The following is a 15,047-nucleotide window of genomic DNA, read 5'->3' as shown; positions in this document are numbered from 1 at the left end:
TGACACAAAATTGGGAAAAATAGCCAATACCCTAGAAGACAGAAGCAGAATTCAAAACAATCTTAACAGTTTAGAGAGATGGGCCAAAACTAACAAAATGAAGTTCAACACAGACAAATGCAAGATACTCCACTTAGACAGAAAAAATGAAATGCAAAGATACAGAATGGGGGACGCCTGGCTCGATAATAGTATGTGTGAAAAAGATCTTGGGAGTCCTTGTAAACAAGTTAAACATGAGCCAACAATGCCATGAGGCAGCTTAAAAAGCCAATGGAATTTTGCTCTGCGTAAATAGGAGCATAGTTTCTAGATCCAGGAAAGTCATGCTACCCCTATATTCTGCCTGGGTCAGACCATACCTGGAAAACTGTTCAATCCTGGGCACAGCAGTTTAAGGGAGATGTTGACAAGTGGAATGTGTCCAGAGAAGGGCAACTAAAAATGATCAAGGGTCTGGAGAGCAAGCCATATGAGGAGAGGCTTAAAGAGCTGGGCATGTTTAGCCTACAGAAAGAAGGCCGAGAGGAGACATGATGGCCATGTATAAATATGTAAGGGGAAGTCATAGGGAGGAGGGTGCAAGCTTGTTTTCTGCTGCCCTGGAGACTAGGACGTGGAACAATGGCTTCAAACTATATGAAAGGAGGTTCTGCCTGAACATTAGGAAGAACTTCCTAACTATGAGAGCTGTTCAGCAGAGGAATTCTCTGCCTTGGACTGTAGTGGAGGTTCCTTTGGAGACTTTTAAACAGACTGGATGGCCATCTGTCAGGGGTGCTTTGAATGCGATTTTCCTGCTTCTTGGCAGGGGGTTGGACTGGATGGCCCACGAGGCCTCTTCCAACTCTGTGATTCTATGATTCTATCAGCACTAGGACCCCAGGTCAACGATCATAAATCATGGGAGCTGTAATATCTAGAGTAAAGGATGGCAACTTCCAGAAATCTGAGGGCCATACAGACCTTCCAGTATCGTATTAGTAATGGTCCCTTTTTGATAAAGCAGATGTAAGTGGAAATCACATGAAGTTACAAATTACTCACCCAGCCCAAAGCGGCTTAGTCAGCCTAAAATGGCAAAAATGTACACCCCACTCCTAAAAGCCTCAGAGAGTTGTACTGCTCCTATGGGAGCTCAAATGACCTTTGATTATATCATCCACTCATCTAGAGGAAGATGAAAATCCACTATCATCCATAACTGCTTGTCCAATAAGGATCGAGGCAACAGCTTCTATTAGTCATCATCACTCAGTTCGTTTGCTATCACACCTGTCAATATTTGCATTGTATTCGCATCCTGCTATTTCTCATTCTACAAGTATGGGCCATACACCATATGTCTTTATTTGCTAGTTTAGCTATCTAACTACAAATCTACATTCCTCTGGAATTCTGCCTCGTAACCTAGAGTTGCCATTTGTTAACACTCTAGGTCAGCGTTTCTCAACCTGGGGGTCGGGACCCCCGGAGGAGTCGTGAGGGGGTGTCAGAGAGGTCGCCAAAGACAATCAGAAAACACAGTATTTTCTGTTGGTCATGGATTCTGCGTGGGAAGTTTGGCCCAATTCTATCATTGGTAGGGCTCAGAATGCTCTTTGATTGTAGGTGAACTATAAATTTCATCAACGACAACTCCCAAATTTCAATGTCTATTTTCCCCAAACTCCACTACTGTTCAGATTTGAGCATATTGAGTATTCATGCTAAGTTTGGTAAAATCCATCATTGGTTGAGTCCACAGTGCTCTTTGGATGTAGGTGATCTACAACTCCAAAACTCAAGGTCAATGCCCACCAAACCCTACCAGTACTTTTTGTGCCAAGTTTGGTTCAATTCCGTCGTTGGTGGAGTTCAGAATGCTCTTTGATTGTAAGTTAACTATAAATCCCAGCAACTATAACTCCCCAGTGACAATATCAATCCCTCCCAACCCCACCAGTATTCAAATTTGGGTGTATAGAGTATTTGTGCCAAATCTGATTCAGTGAATGAAAATACATCCTACATATCAGATGTTTACATTACGATCCATAACAGTAGCAAAACTACAGTTGTGAAATAGCAACAAAATAATTGTATGATTGGGGGGGGGGGGAGGGCACCACAACATGAGGAACTGTATTAAGGGGCCGCGGCATTAGGAAGGCTCTAGGTATCTGTTGTGGCTCCTGTAAACCAGCAAAACAGACTACATAATTACCATATGAAATTTATCTTTTGCTGTTGTGTAGGAAGGGAGAGAATACGAAAACTGAATTGTGAGTAATTGTGTCAACCAACTACTTCTGGAGGGAGTGAGATGGTACAAAATAACTAGTAGGGCTTAGCTTTTCAAAGTAAACATCTTCTCGGCTTGGTAGATACTAAGAATTATCATTATGAAAGCGATGACCCAATGTAAGTATGGACTTTAAGTTGATTCTTTTTGCACAGGCATATCCCTGCTCCTTGAAATAAAAGTAAAGCTGTTTTTACAAAAATTGTTAATGATGCAAGGATTGTGAAAAGTACAATATTTTGTAACAAAATCTCAACTTTGTTGTAAGAATGCCCAGAACAGGAATTTGAATTCAGGTCTCTTTGATCCAATGTGGTATCATTTAGACCAATGCTATTGAAAATTAGTCCTGGACAAGTAGCAGTCCACTGCTTGCTTAGAAGACTAAAAAACAGTTCATCTGAATGGCAGAATTGGTCCTATTATGAATATTTGAGTGTAACAGATGTACTTACTTACTTAGGCGATCCCTCGTAGTCCAAGGATGATGGCCCTCCAAGTGTAGTGTCTTGGGGTGGGTCCGTAGGTGGCTGTGGAGACCTATTCTTAATCCGGATGTTCTTCTGCAGTGAGGACATTGGTTTCCAGGTAGAAGGCGGTCCCGGTCAGGGTTGGCTTGATACACCTTCCCCTTGGCATGTTTCTTCCTTTCATCCTCCATTTGTGCCTCTTCGAATTCTGCAGCATTGCTGGTCACAGATGACCTCCAGTTAGAGCGCTCAAGGACCAGGGCTTCCCAGTTCTCGGGGTCTATACCACAGTTTTTAAGGTTGGCTTTAAGCCCATCTTTAAATCTCTTTCCCTGTCCACAACATTACAATTTCCATTTTTGAGATGGGAGTATAGTAACTGCTTTGGGAGACAGTGATCGGGCATTCGGACAACATAGCCAGTCCAGAGTAGTTGATGGTGTATGAGCATCACTTCAATGTTAGTGGTCTTTGCTTCTTCCAGCATGCTGACATTTGTCCATCTGCCTTCCCAAGAGATTTGCAGGATTGTACCGAGCACTTGGTATGACTAGACACTGCAATATTTGTCAGGTAAAACTTTTTCTTCCATCAGCAAACAGAAAGTGTATGCCAACATATTCTGGAGTATTGGGTGTTGGAGGACTCTGTAGGAGCTCACTGAGTATAAAGCACTGAGCTTTGTTCAAACAAACACAAAAGAAGGGAAGACCATATCAAACTGAAGTCTTCAGTCTGACCAACAAAACAGAATTGCAGCACCCAGCCAGAGTAATGATGAACTGGACATGCCAAGTACTACAAAGGCACAGCAGAGGCAAGAATAAACAGTAGCCAAGGTTACAGTCCAAAAGTCAGATGTCGTGAATTAACTTATCAGAGATCATAAAACATGTCCAAGGGTACAAACCAAAATTTAAGTCCATAAATCAAGCCAGGAAGTCAGTCCAGAAATTAAAGAGTCATGGATGCAGGATACCGCAGAGTCCAGAACAGGAGGGCCAGGATCAAGGTCAGGATCCAGAATTCTAACCAGGGGAAGCAGAGCCAAGATACAAGACAAGAGAATCAAGGGATAACAGTATCTGCTACCAAAAAGCTATCCTTTTCCATGCTTTTTTATCATGACGTCTAGCTGCTGCTCATTTCAGCAAACCTTCACAGATAATCCCAGAAGCCTCTGACGCTTTCTTGAAGGAGGAGGTCAGATTAACCCTCTCCAAGCTTGCTGCAATACTGAGAAGAGTCCTCTGCTGGAAACCTGCCCTCAGCAGCAGCCAAGCCAGGCCAGACAAATAAAACAAACCATTTGAAGGCATACAGCAAAATCAGGTTTCTCCACACTAGGGAAGAATAGACCAAAGCAAGGGTTGATAGAAATAGACTATAGCTCCAAGTATCCACAGTCTGTGTTAGGAGTTCTGGGCACTGTGGTCTGAAAATCACATTTTCCTAAGCTGCACCATGCACCTTTGTCGGAAATGTATGATGGCACAGTAAGATTATGGAGAATTGGCCAGTAAACGGAATGTGATTAACAACAACAAACCATCCAGAAAATCCACTGCTAATTAAGACTTCTCAAATTGAATTCAGATGCTGGATCTCCTAGCTGTCTACTGTTAATTAGGTAATTACCAACCCCTACAATTTCCACATTCATTTCCCTCTGACTTCACTGTTCTCAATTTCTCCTATCTTCAAAGCTATTGGTAGCACATTAATATTACTGGTAGTTGCCCCCAAACTTTGGAACTCCTTTCACAGAACAGTGAGACCAGTGCTTACCTTGCTATCTTTCCATAGGCAGGAAAATAGTTTTATTTATTTATTTATTTATTTACGACATTTATAGCCCGCCTTTCTCAACCATACAGCGACTCAAGGCGAATTATGGATTGGAACGATTTGATGCCATGCATTCATAAAAGTGCAATTAAAAACAGTCAACAGAACAATATAAAAACATAGATTAAAACCATTAAAACATGTAGTCACCGATGTCATCTTTCAGGAAGATTGTTCAAGGGGAAAGGGTCTTGTACAATGTTCTTGATTTTCTGTTTGCTGTTTTCCTTTAAACTATTTTTTTCGCAGGTTTTAATGTTTTGATTAATTACAAGTTTTACTTTTCTATGCTGTGAATTTTTAATTTTTACCGGTACTGTAAACAGCCTGGAGTCTCAAACTCTGGAAAGACAGGAGAATAATAAAGTAGACGTATTGAATAAATGGGATATAGTAAATGGCTTTCTTGATTGACCCAGGATTAGGAATGGTTTAGATTTTTATTTCAGCAGCATGTGGTGTTTTTCTAGTTATAAGTATTGCCAATACCTTTTGCATAGAAGTTGCCCGGTCAACTGTTGGAAGTCTTTCAGTCGCTTGAAAAAAATGAACTCTGAACTGACTTGCTTGGTTTTAAAGAAGACGAGTTTCCCTCATGCCAGATTTTCCATCACTCTTCAATTATGATCTCACAGACGATAGCATTGGAACTCTCAAATCAGCAACAGACGGTGAGGTTTTAACATCTCTCTCTAGAAAAAGATAGCTGTTGAGATGGTTACGGTTCAGTTTGTAATGTCGGGGAGGGTGGGAGGAAAATCGGGTTTTAATTGTGACCTCTTCCCACAGATTTTCTGGCTAGTGTTGGGAAAATCACCTGACTTTCTGTTCCAAAAATTACCAAAAATTATTTACTCTTTTGGACTTCAGTCAAGCACAGTGAAATACATGCATAAATGCTTCAGCAACTCTTGAACTAATCCTAGTGAGAGATCTATGTGAGTACAGAACTGGATAGACTTTCAGTTTTAGGTCCATGTTTTAGGAATTTATTTATGTGCAAGTAAGGGCCCGTGTAGGTGCAGCGGGTTAAACCGCTGAGTTGCTGATCTTTCTGACCAAAAGGTTGGCAGTTCGAATTCAGGGAGCAGGGTGAGCTCTCGCTGTTAGATCCAGCTTCTGCCAATCTAGCAGTTTGAAAACATGCAAGCGTGAGTAGATCGATACCGCTTCTGCAGAAAGGTAGCAGTGCTCCATGCAGTCATGCTGGCTACATGACCTTGGAGGTGTCTACGGGCAACAGCGGCTCTTCGGCTTAGAAATTGAGATGAGCACCACCCTCCAGTCAGACACAACTAGACTTTATGTCAGGGGAAACCTTTACCTTTATGTTTAAGGTCCACTGACATTTTTTTTAATGCTCAGATTGCAATCTTATCTATTTTCCCCAATAATCACACATTGGAACTATACCAGAAGAAGTCATATGACCTCTTGATGGCATAAAGATTATGTCTGAGTCATCCCAAATAACATGTTGTTGTTGCTTTTGTAGAATCTCCCTTTGACAGACTTCTTTTCAGATAACATTATCTATTTGTTCGTTACACCAATATCCTGTGTTTCCTCTAATGAGCTCAAGCCTTTATAGAGGGCTGTCTCCCTCCCCAGTTTATCCTCCTCATAACCTAATCAGATTGAGTGACAAGAACCAGCTCAATATTGCGTAGTAAATTTAATAGCTTAGTGGAGACTTAAACCGTCAACAAAATCCAAGTACAAAACGAACACTCTCCCGCATTGGTTATGTCCAATCCCACCTCAGGTTTCCAAATATTTTCTCAAGCCTAGCAACATCAATGCCTTCCTTTCTGCCATTGTCTCTTAGTATTTCACAGCTTCCTTACCAAATAAAACAACATTTAGAACAGAATTTTTCAACCTGGGGGTCGCAAGGTGGTATCAGAGGGTTCACCAAAGACCATCAGAAAACACAGTATTTTATGTTGTTCATGGGGGTTCTGTGTGGGAAGTTTGGCCCAATTCTATTGTTGGTGGGGTTCAGAAATCCCAGCAACTACAACTCCTAAATGTCAAGGTCTCCACCAGTGTTCACATTTGGGCATATTGAGTATTTGTGCCAAGTTTGGTCCAGATCCATCATTATTTGAGTCCACAGTGCTCTCTGGATATAGGTGAACTACAACTCCAAAACTCAAGGTCAATATCCACCAAACCCTTCCAGTATTATTTGTTGGTCATGGGAGTTCTCTGTGCCAAGTTTGATTAAATTCCATCGTCGGTGAGGTTCAGAATGCTCTTTGATTGTAGGTTAACTATGAATCGCAGCAACTACAACTCCCAATTGACAAAATCAATCCCCCAACCCCACCAGTATTCAAAATGGGCGTATCGGGCATTTGTGCCATATTTGGTCCAATGAATGAAAATACTTCCTGCATATCAGATATTTACATTACAACTCATAATAGTAGCAAAATTACAGTTATGAAGTAGCAATGAAAATAATTTTATGGTTAGGGTCACCACAACATGAGGAACTATATTAAGGGTTTGCGGTATTAGGAAGGTTGAGAAATACTGATCTAGAGCCATATGGATGCAGTTTTATGCCATGTTTTCTTCATCCCCCTAGCAACTGAATTTTCAAGTTATAATGGTATAACTATAAACTGGCTAATTATAAAAGACTTAATTACATACAGTCTCAGGGTTGTGCATTTTAAATCTTACTTCCTTGTCAGAGTGATACATTAGTGCTGTAACCTCACTAATTTACTCATTGACATTTCTTTCTATGTAGACAAAAGGTTGCACTGTAAGAGTGTAATAAACATCTGCCCTTTCATACTTTGAATCTTAACCAATGACCTACATTGTCTGGTTGATGCTTTAATGTTATACTGCATTTTAATTGTAAGATAATATTAGAATAGGGGAAAGCAAAGCAATGTCCAGCCTTCTGGCCTAAACTAGTTTGGAGAAATGCCTTCTCTTCAAAAACCCTAGAACATATGGTCCTCCACATATTAGGTTACAGTGTCCATCATTCCTCACCATTATTTATGTTGGTAAGGGCTGCTGGGAGTGGCAGTACACCAGAATCAGAAGAATCAAATGATATTGGGTTGTTGTAGGTTTTTCGGGCTATATGGACATGTTCTAGAAGCATTCTCTCCTGACATTTCACCTGCATCTATGGTAGGCATCCTCAGAGGTTGTGAGGTCTGAGTTTTCTGATCTTTTCTTTGTATTGTTCTGTTTCCATGATTACTGTGGCATTCCCCTTGTCTGCTGGGAGAATGATGATATCTGGATCTGAGTTGAGGTCTCTGATGGCTTGTCTTTCCTTCCTTGTTATGTTGCTGGGGGGAAGTTTTGCCTTTCTCAGGATCCTTGCTGTTTTCCCTCTTACTTCTTCCGCTTCTTCCTCGGGGAGGCGGTAAGTTGCTGATTCGACATTGGCAATGATGTTTTCTACTGGGATCCTGGTAGTGGTCACAGCAAAATTTTCTCCTTTTGCTAGTATAGATACTTGGTCTTCAGAGAGTTGTCTGTCTGTCAGGTTGATGATGGTCCACGATGTATCCAGGTCTGGTTACAGCTGTTGCTTTTGGCGTTTGTGGAACTTTTGTTTTTGTATGTTAGTATGGAGAGCCATGTCTTTCTCCATTTTTCTGTAGGTGATGTTGTCTATTTTGTCCCAGTCCTGGGAATTCATCTTCTGGCTGATATGGAGGTGCAGCAGTTCCTTGTCTCTGTTTGCGAGTTCTTTGTGGATGGTGTGAATTCTCTCTCGTAAGAGGTTGTGTTCCAGGCAGTCATAGATCCGGTGAGGCTGTAGTGTTTTGAAAATCCTTTTGGCTGCAAGAAATTATGGGATAGAATCTACTTCTCTGCAGCGTGGAAGGAAAGTCAGGGCCACAGTAGATGTACTTTCCTGGTCCTTAGGTTTTCCAATTTTGGAATAGTTTCTCCGTATAGAGATGTTCAATGTATTGTTGAAGGCTTCCACGGCTGGAATCACTGGGCTATTGTAGGTTTTTTGGGCTATATGGCCATGTTCTAGAAGCATTCTCTCTTGACGTTTTGCCTCCATCTATGGCAAGCATCCTCAGAAGTTGTGAGACCTCACAACCTCTGAGGATGCCTGTCATAGATGCAGGTGAAACATCAGGAAAGAATGCTTCTAGAACATGGCCATATAGCCCAAAAAACCTTTGTCAGTACATCAAATGACATTGCCCATGCAGTAGAAAAAACTAGATATTACTTATCTAGTGCTTTGAGACCTTCTGTAGATGTTACAGTCATATGTCTGCTTAGGCTCACATGGCCTTCAAATATTATTCAAATGATATGGATTGAATCCAAATGGACAAATTGGGAAGGGAAAAGATACAAAGTAAGAGGCAGGACAAAATGAGGGCATTGTGCCCCCAAAATAAAACTCTGCATCTCGTGAAATTATCTTTCACTCCACACATCTCTACATTGCCAAGAGCAAAAGGTATTACACTCAAAACTCTCATGGTTATGCTTTTCATATTCCCTTGGGAATTGTGCCTAATTACTGTACTGATTAATTACATTTCTTTACGGTCTGCCTTTCTCCCTGTAGAACATCCAAGTCAGACCCAAGGCAGCTTTAACTCCAAGGCAGCTGAAGCTCTGTTTTTCAAGAGTCAGCTAAAGTTTTAAGTTACTGCAAGGCTAGAAATTTGGGGACTTGGGGAAAATGCCATGAGAGTGCAGAATCCTTAGAGGTTTGTTTGTCTCCCCCTTTCCAGAGCTATATTCTTGGGTTAAGGGAGATTAATCGTTCCTCCTTCCTTGTTTTTACCTACTTTCAACACTTCACACAGACAAAGTTTGGAAGTCTTAATATTAACCCTCCTCATATTTGCATATCGATCTTTTTCTCTCTATAATTGCTTAAGCTTCCATAAACGTGGCTGCTTGCACCAGTCTGCAAACCCACACCTTCAAGACAAACAAAGGCATGGTTGGCTAAAAAGTTATGACACAGAAAGGCTCTCAGGAACCTGCATGCAAGCTTGAGACTCCTCCACCTTGTGCATATATGCACACATCCACCAAAACAGGAATCTGTTGGTGGAATGGATGGTGAACCACTTCAGGGCTAAGTGGTGACGTTTCACAACTGTCTTTGGAAGTGGGAAGACAGTGGGAGGAGGAGAGGAAAAGACTGCTTCTTGAGCATCGTTTGTGTTGCCTTGCACTCTCTCAGGGATCGGTGAAATGGAACTGCCATCCAATGGTGACTCTACAGAAGGAAAGAAAGCGTGGATGCCATAATCCCATCACTATTACCAGGTACATTCCAAACCAGCACTTCTGTAATAAAGCATGTTGTACACTGGAAGAAGGAAAAGTTATTTGTGCCAGATAGCTATATGTATATCCATATTTCATGTCTGTTGGCTGCTCCACTGTCACAGCCTTTCAATCTCTCGGTACTCTTATTCTACCCTTGTCCTCAAAGGAAATTTTGCCAATACCCTTGGAAGGATCAGGTGAGAACCTGGGTTTAATTCCTTGCCTTTATAGTTCAACCCCCCATATTTATAGAACCAATATACACAATTTAATTTATGCATGTTCAAACTAATATGTTCTCTGTAGGCATTTCTAGGACCTCCAGAGTGATTCTTTGGCATGCCTCGTTTCAAATTCTTAATTTCAGTAGGGTTTGATATGATCCACTGGCTGTTGTTTCTTTTTTATCCATGTGAAATCTGGGAATGCATCCCCTACAGATATGAGGTTCCTACTGTATAGCCTAAGCTTCATTCCTTTTCATAAGCAGTACAAGAATGCATCCCATCCACAAATCTGCAATACAGGCCTCAGTGTCCCAGACCTGAAGACCAGTTGCACTACAATAACTCATTTGCAGCTGCATATACAAAATAAGTATCCCATCTCAATCACCAAAATCTGAGCAAGCAAACTATGCCCCAAATATCAGGGACAATTCATAGAATCATAGAATCAAAGAGTTGGAAGAGACCTCATGGGCCATCCAGTCCAACCCCCTGCCAAGAAGCAGAAATATTGCATTGAAATCACCCCTGACAGATGGCCATCCAGCCTCTGTTTAAAAGCTTCCAAAGAAAGAGCATCCACCATGCTCTGGGGCAGAGAGTTCCACTGCTGAATGGCTCTCACAATCAGGAAGTTCTTCCATGAAACTATTCTAACTGGGGAGCACAGGGGAGAGATACTTTAAAAATCATTTCAGAATCCAACTCAAACAGTGAATGGCTAGTTACACCCAGCATCTCCCACTTATATCACTTCAATGGGTTAAACCCTTGTGTCAGCAGGAGTGATGACTGACAGGTCATCGGTTTGAATTTAGGGAGAGCGGGTTGAGCTCCCTCTGTCATCTCCAGTTCCCCATGCGGGAACATGAGAGGAGTCTCCTACAAGAATGGTAAAACATCAAATATCCAGACAGCCCCTGGAGAAAGTCCTTGCAGACAATCAATTCTCTTACACCAGAGCTTAAGCACATCAGCGCTTAAGCAGCTGGGGGGGGGGGGGGGGGAGAAAGGGGCTTGGGGCTGTTAGGAATTGTGGAAGTTGAAGTCCAAAACGCCTGGAGAACCAAAGTTTGCTCATGGCTGCTATATCCTATTGTACCACTTCTGCACTCTTCCTGCGCAGACATGATCTCACTGCTTCTTCACCCTTGTGTTTCAGCCTTGCTTGTGCTGCCAAGTGGCAACTTCAGGAAACTGCAGCACTGGCTGAATGTTGTCTGCCTTTCTTCTGTTTCTAATTCAGGTGCATAATTCGAATTTCAAAGTGTAAAAGATCTAAAAATACTGTGTAGGACATGTTACTGTTTTTAGAATACTCCTTGCATTTGGTTTATTTCAAAATGTAGGTAGTTTACATAAGGTTATGTTGCTGTAACTCATTCAGCTGAAATAGATATACAGTGTTCCCTCGCTTCTTTGTGGTTCGCTTTTAGCGGACTTGCTGTTTCACGGTTTTTCAATAAATATTAATTTAAAATATATATTGCAGTATTTTTGCTGTTTTGCGGGGTTTTGCCGCTGCCACTCTCCAAGATGCTTTCCCTACTCAGTCCTCCCTCCTTCTCTCCAGCCTTGAAGGGCCTTTCCTTCCTTTCCTTCATTCTCTCTTCCTTCTCCTGGTGAAGGGAAAGGCAAGGAGTGCTTCCTTCCTTTCCTTCCTTCCTTCACAGCCACCAAACAGACAAGGAGGCAAGTGGGAAGAGAAACAGAAACAGGGTTTATTTTAAGTTTATAACTTTCTTATTTATTTTTATTTATTTACAGCTTTTATATTCCGCCCTTCTCACCCCGCAGGGGACTCAGGGCGGATTACAGTGTACACATATATGGCAAACATTCAATGCCAATTTTTGACATACAAACATATACAGACATACACAGAGGCTATTTAACTTTTTCTGGCCGCCAGAGGAACTCTCGCTTTCATCGTCCATCTGTGACGCTGATGAAGCACTTCTGCATTCCCCGCATGCTTCCCCGCTGGAATGCTTTGCTGGAGTCTTCTTTATGGCCTCATAAATCAGTTAATTTAGCCTCCCCACACTTTAAGGTGGAGCCTTATTTTCCTACTTGACAGATGCGACTGTTGCAAAGGTCAACAACAGGCTACACACAATTGGTTGGAAACCCACTCCAACCCGGGCTGGCTTCGAACTCATGACCTTTTGGTCAGAGTGATCTTAATGCAGCTGACACTCAGCCAGCTGTGCCACAATCCCGGTGTTTATAAAAGAGTATAGCTACTAAAATAATGTATAAATATTAAAAGAATATTAAAATAAATATAGCGCCTCTACTTCACGGATTTTCACTTATTGCAGGTGGTCTTGTAACGTAACACCTGCGATAAGTAAGGGAACACTATATGTCAGGACATTTCAGCATAACAGTCTATCCCAGGCATGGGCAAACTTCGGCTCATCAGGTGTTTTATTTATTTATTTATTTAGTAGATTTCTATACCGCCCCTCTCAGCCTTCCAGTGACTCAAGGCGGTTTACAAGGCAAGAATTCAATGCCACCAAGGACACAATTACAATATACAATATAAAAAACATCAGCAACAATAAAATCAAACATTATAATGAAACATACTGAAATCGATAATCATTAAAACAATGTCCAGTTCAGCCATGTAGTTATTCCATTATTATATCAATTACTCCATATTTTCAAATGCCCGCTCGAAGAGCCGTGTCTTAAGATTCTTCCGGAATGATAGGAGCGAGGAAGCTGATCTAATCTCCCTAGGAAGGGTGTTCCATGGTTGAGAGGCCACCACTGAGAAGACCCTGTCTCTCATTCCCACCAACCGTACTTGTGCTGATGGCGGGACCGAGAGCAGGGCCTCTCCAGATGATTTTAAAGTCCTTGCAGGTTAATAAGGGGAGATTTGTTCAGAAAAGGTAAGTTGGGCCAGAACCGTTTTGGACCAACTCCCACAATTCCTAACAGCCTCAGACTCCTTTCTTAAGCGGCTGAGGGGGGGAAAGCAAAGGGCCCGAGGCTGTTAGGAATTTTGGGAGCTGAAGTCCAAAGCATCTAGAGGGTCAAAGTTTGTCCATGCCTGGTCTCTACCCCTAAGTTACAGTCTGAATACAGCGGGCCTTTAAGGGTGGCTTCCTGAGGTCTGAGAGTGAATAAAGAGTGGAAATTTCCCTTCCTATAATTTCTTTGAGGTAACTTACCTTAGGGCTGTAAACCCAGTTGTAAGTAATTTATCTCCACCTAGTTTTGGTTATACAATGTGGTAATAACCAGAAGGAGATGTGAGAAATTATTTATCTACATTTCCTTAGATGACTCATCTTTTGATTTCATCTGGGGTGAGCCTGGTGCTCATCTGGACCTGTGTGTGACCCCCGCCCCCCAAAGAAGCGTTAGAGGACCTTTACCTAGATTGTGTGATTTTGGCAAAAAAAAAAAAAAGTCCTCTACTGGAAGTCTCCAAGGGTGGCTATTCACATTTTTAATAAGTTTTAGGACACACCTTCTCTGCTTAATATTTTAAAAAGATATATTTTTCAAAACCATAAGTAGGCTTCTGGCTATGTCAAAGTGTGTGCTTTGACATTTAGGGCAGTCCATGCCCAGGTGCCCCCGAGGCAGACATTGCTCTTTGAAACTGCCAAAGTTGCTGTCCTATGTTTTAATTGTCAGAAATATTTTAAAAAAAACTAGGTATTTTTAATTACAAAAAATGTGAGTCAATCACCAAAAAGGTTAAATTGATACGATGACTCAGCAAAAGTTGCAGTTCAATATTAGCAGGTGTGCCTGTAGCTTAGTATACCTCAATCCGAGAGAGGCCTCAGTGGGAGAAATGCCTCAGTGTGAGGTAGGCCTCAGTGTGAGAGAGGTGTCAGTGTGTGGTAGGCCTCAGTGTTAGTAGGCCTCAGTGTGAGAAGGCTTCATGTGTGAAGCTCCAGAGTGAAGGCTGATGTGTGTAAAGCTGCTGTGTGAAGCTTCTGTGTAAGGTCAGTGTGAGAAGAGGCTCTGGGAGAGTGAAGCTGTTTATCTGCATGAGAAATAAATGTGGAAGCAAAGAAGGAAGTATGAAGAACTTTATTTGTGTTATGGAAACCTTTGTTCTTGTAAAGAGTACAACCATGTTATTTTGCTATAAAGAAAAGCCTCCTAGGGAAGATATAGCATTGGTCTGTGTGTTTTTGTTCTTTTTATCACTTTGGGCCACTGGTGCTGGGTTACGCTGCTGCTAATAAGTTACTCAGCAATACATTTATTAATACGTTTTGTTAATAAGCCCATTTGCCCAAATTAATATCATTTCTTCTAAAGGGGTATCTACACTGTGGAATGAATGCAGTATGACATCACTTTAACTGCTGTGGCTTCAAACTATGGGTGTTATAGGATTACAAGGTCTTTAGCCTTCTTTACTGAAGAACGATGATTCCTCACCAAACAACAATTCACGGTTCCATAATTTTGAGCCATGACAGTTAAAGTGGTATCAAACTGCATTAATTCTACAGTGTAGATGCAATCTAAGTGTACTCTTTGTTAGGATGGGAACCTATGCAAACAAGGACTGAAATACTGTGTGAAAAAAAGATATATGAAATAGACTTTTATCAGATTCCTAGACATTTGAGGGTAAATTTGCATTGAGTTTAATAGATTGACTAGTAATTACTGAAAGGAAATGCCTATTCTGTAAATCAGAAAGCTGTTTTAGTGGTCTTAACAGAGTCTTGGCTACTCCAGTGTCAATTCCTTCATTCTCGCAGCCCACACGGCATTTTTTTAAACGAAGCCTGCATTTTTAAGACTCACATTACTGTTGCAATAATAGCTACTTTAGATGTGACTTGAGGTCATTTTCTTCTTCCTGTTTTCCTTACAGACAGACCTGAGACATGGAAAGTGACTACTTGCCCATAGGCTCCTCTC

General features: G+C 41.5%; 1 long non-coding RNA gene across 1 annotated transcript; it reads right to left on the bottom strand.

The window, feature by feature from the left end:
• Window positions 1-4,543: 4,543 nt before the first annotated feature.
• LOC137096509 (uncharacterized) lies at window positions 4,544-8,660 on the bottom strand. Its single transcript, XR_010909511.1, has 2 exons — window positions 5,092-8,660; window positions 4,544-4,944 (listed from the first exon to the last, which is right to left on the bottom strand). It is a non-coding gene; the product is annotated as an uncharacterized lncRNA (long non-coding RNA).
• Window positions 8,661-15,047: the final 6,387 nt, after the last annotated feature.

The sequence above is a fragment of the Anolis sagrei genome, chromosome 3 (assembly GCF_037176765.1).
Source record: "Anolis sagrei isolate rAnoSag1 chromosome 3, rAnoSag1.mat, whole genome shotgun sequence".
Classification (NCBI taxonomy): domain Eukaryota; kingdom Metazoa; phylum Chordata; class Lepidosauria; order Squamata; family Dactyloidae; genus Anolis; species Anolis sagrei.
Note: the sequence above shows the minus strand (reverse complement) of the source record. Positions and strands in the feature narration are given on the sequence as shown.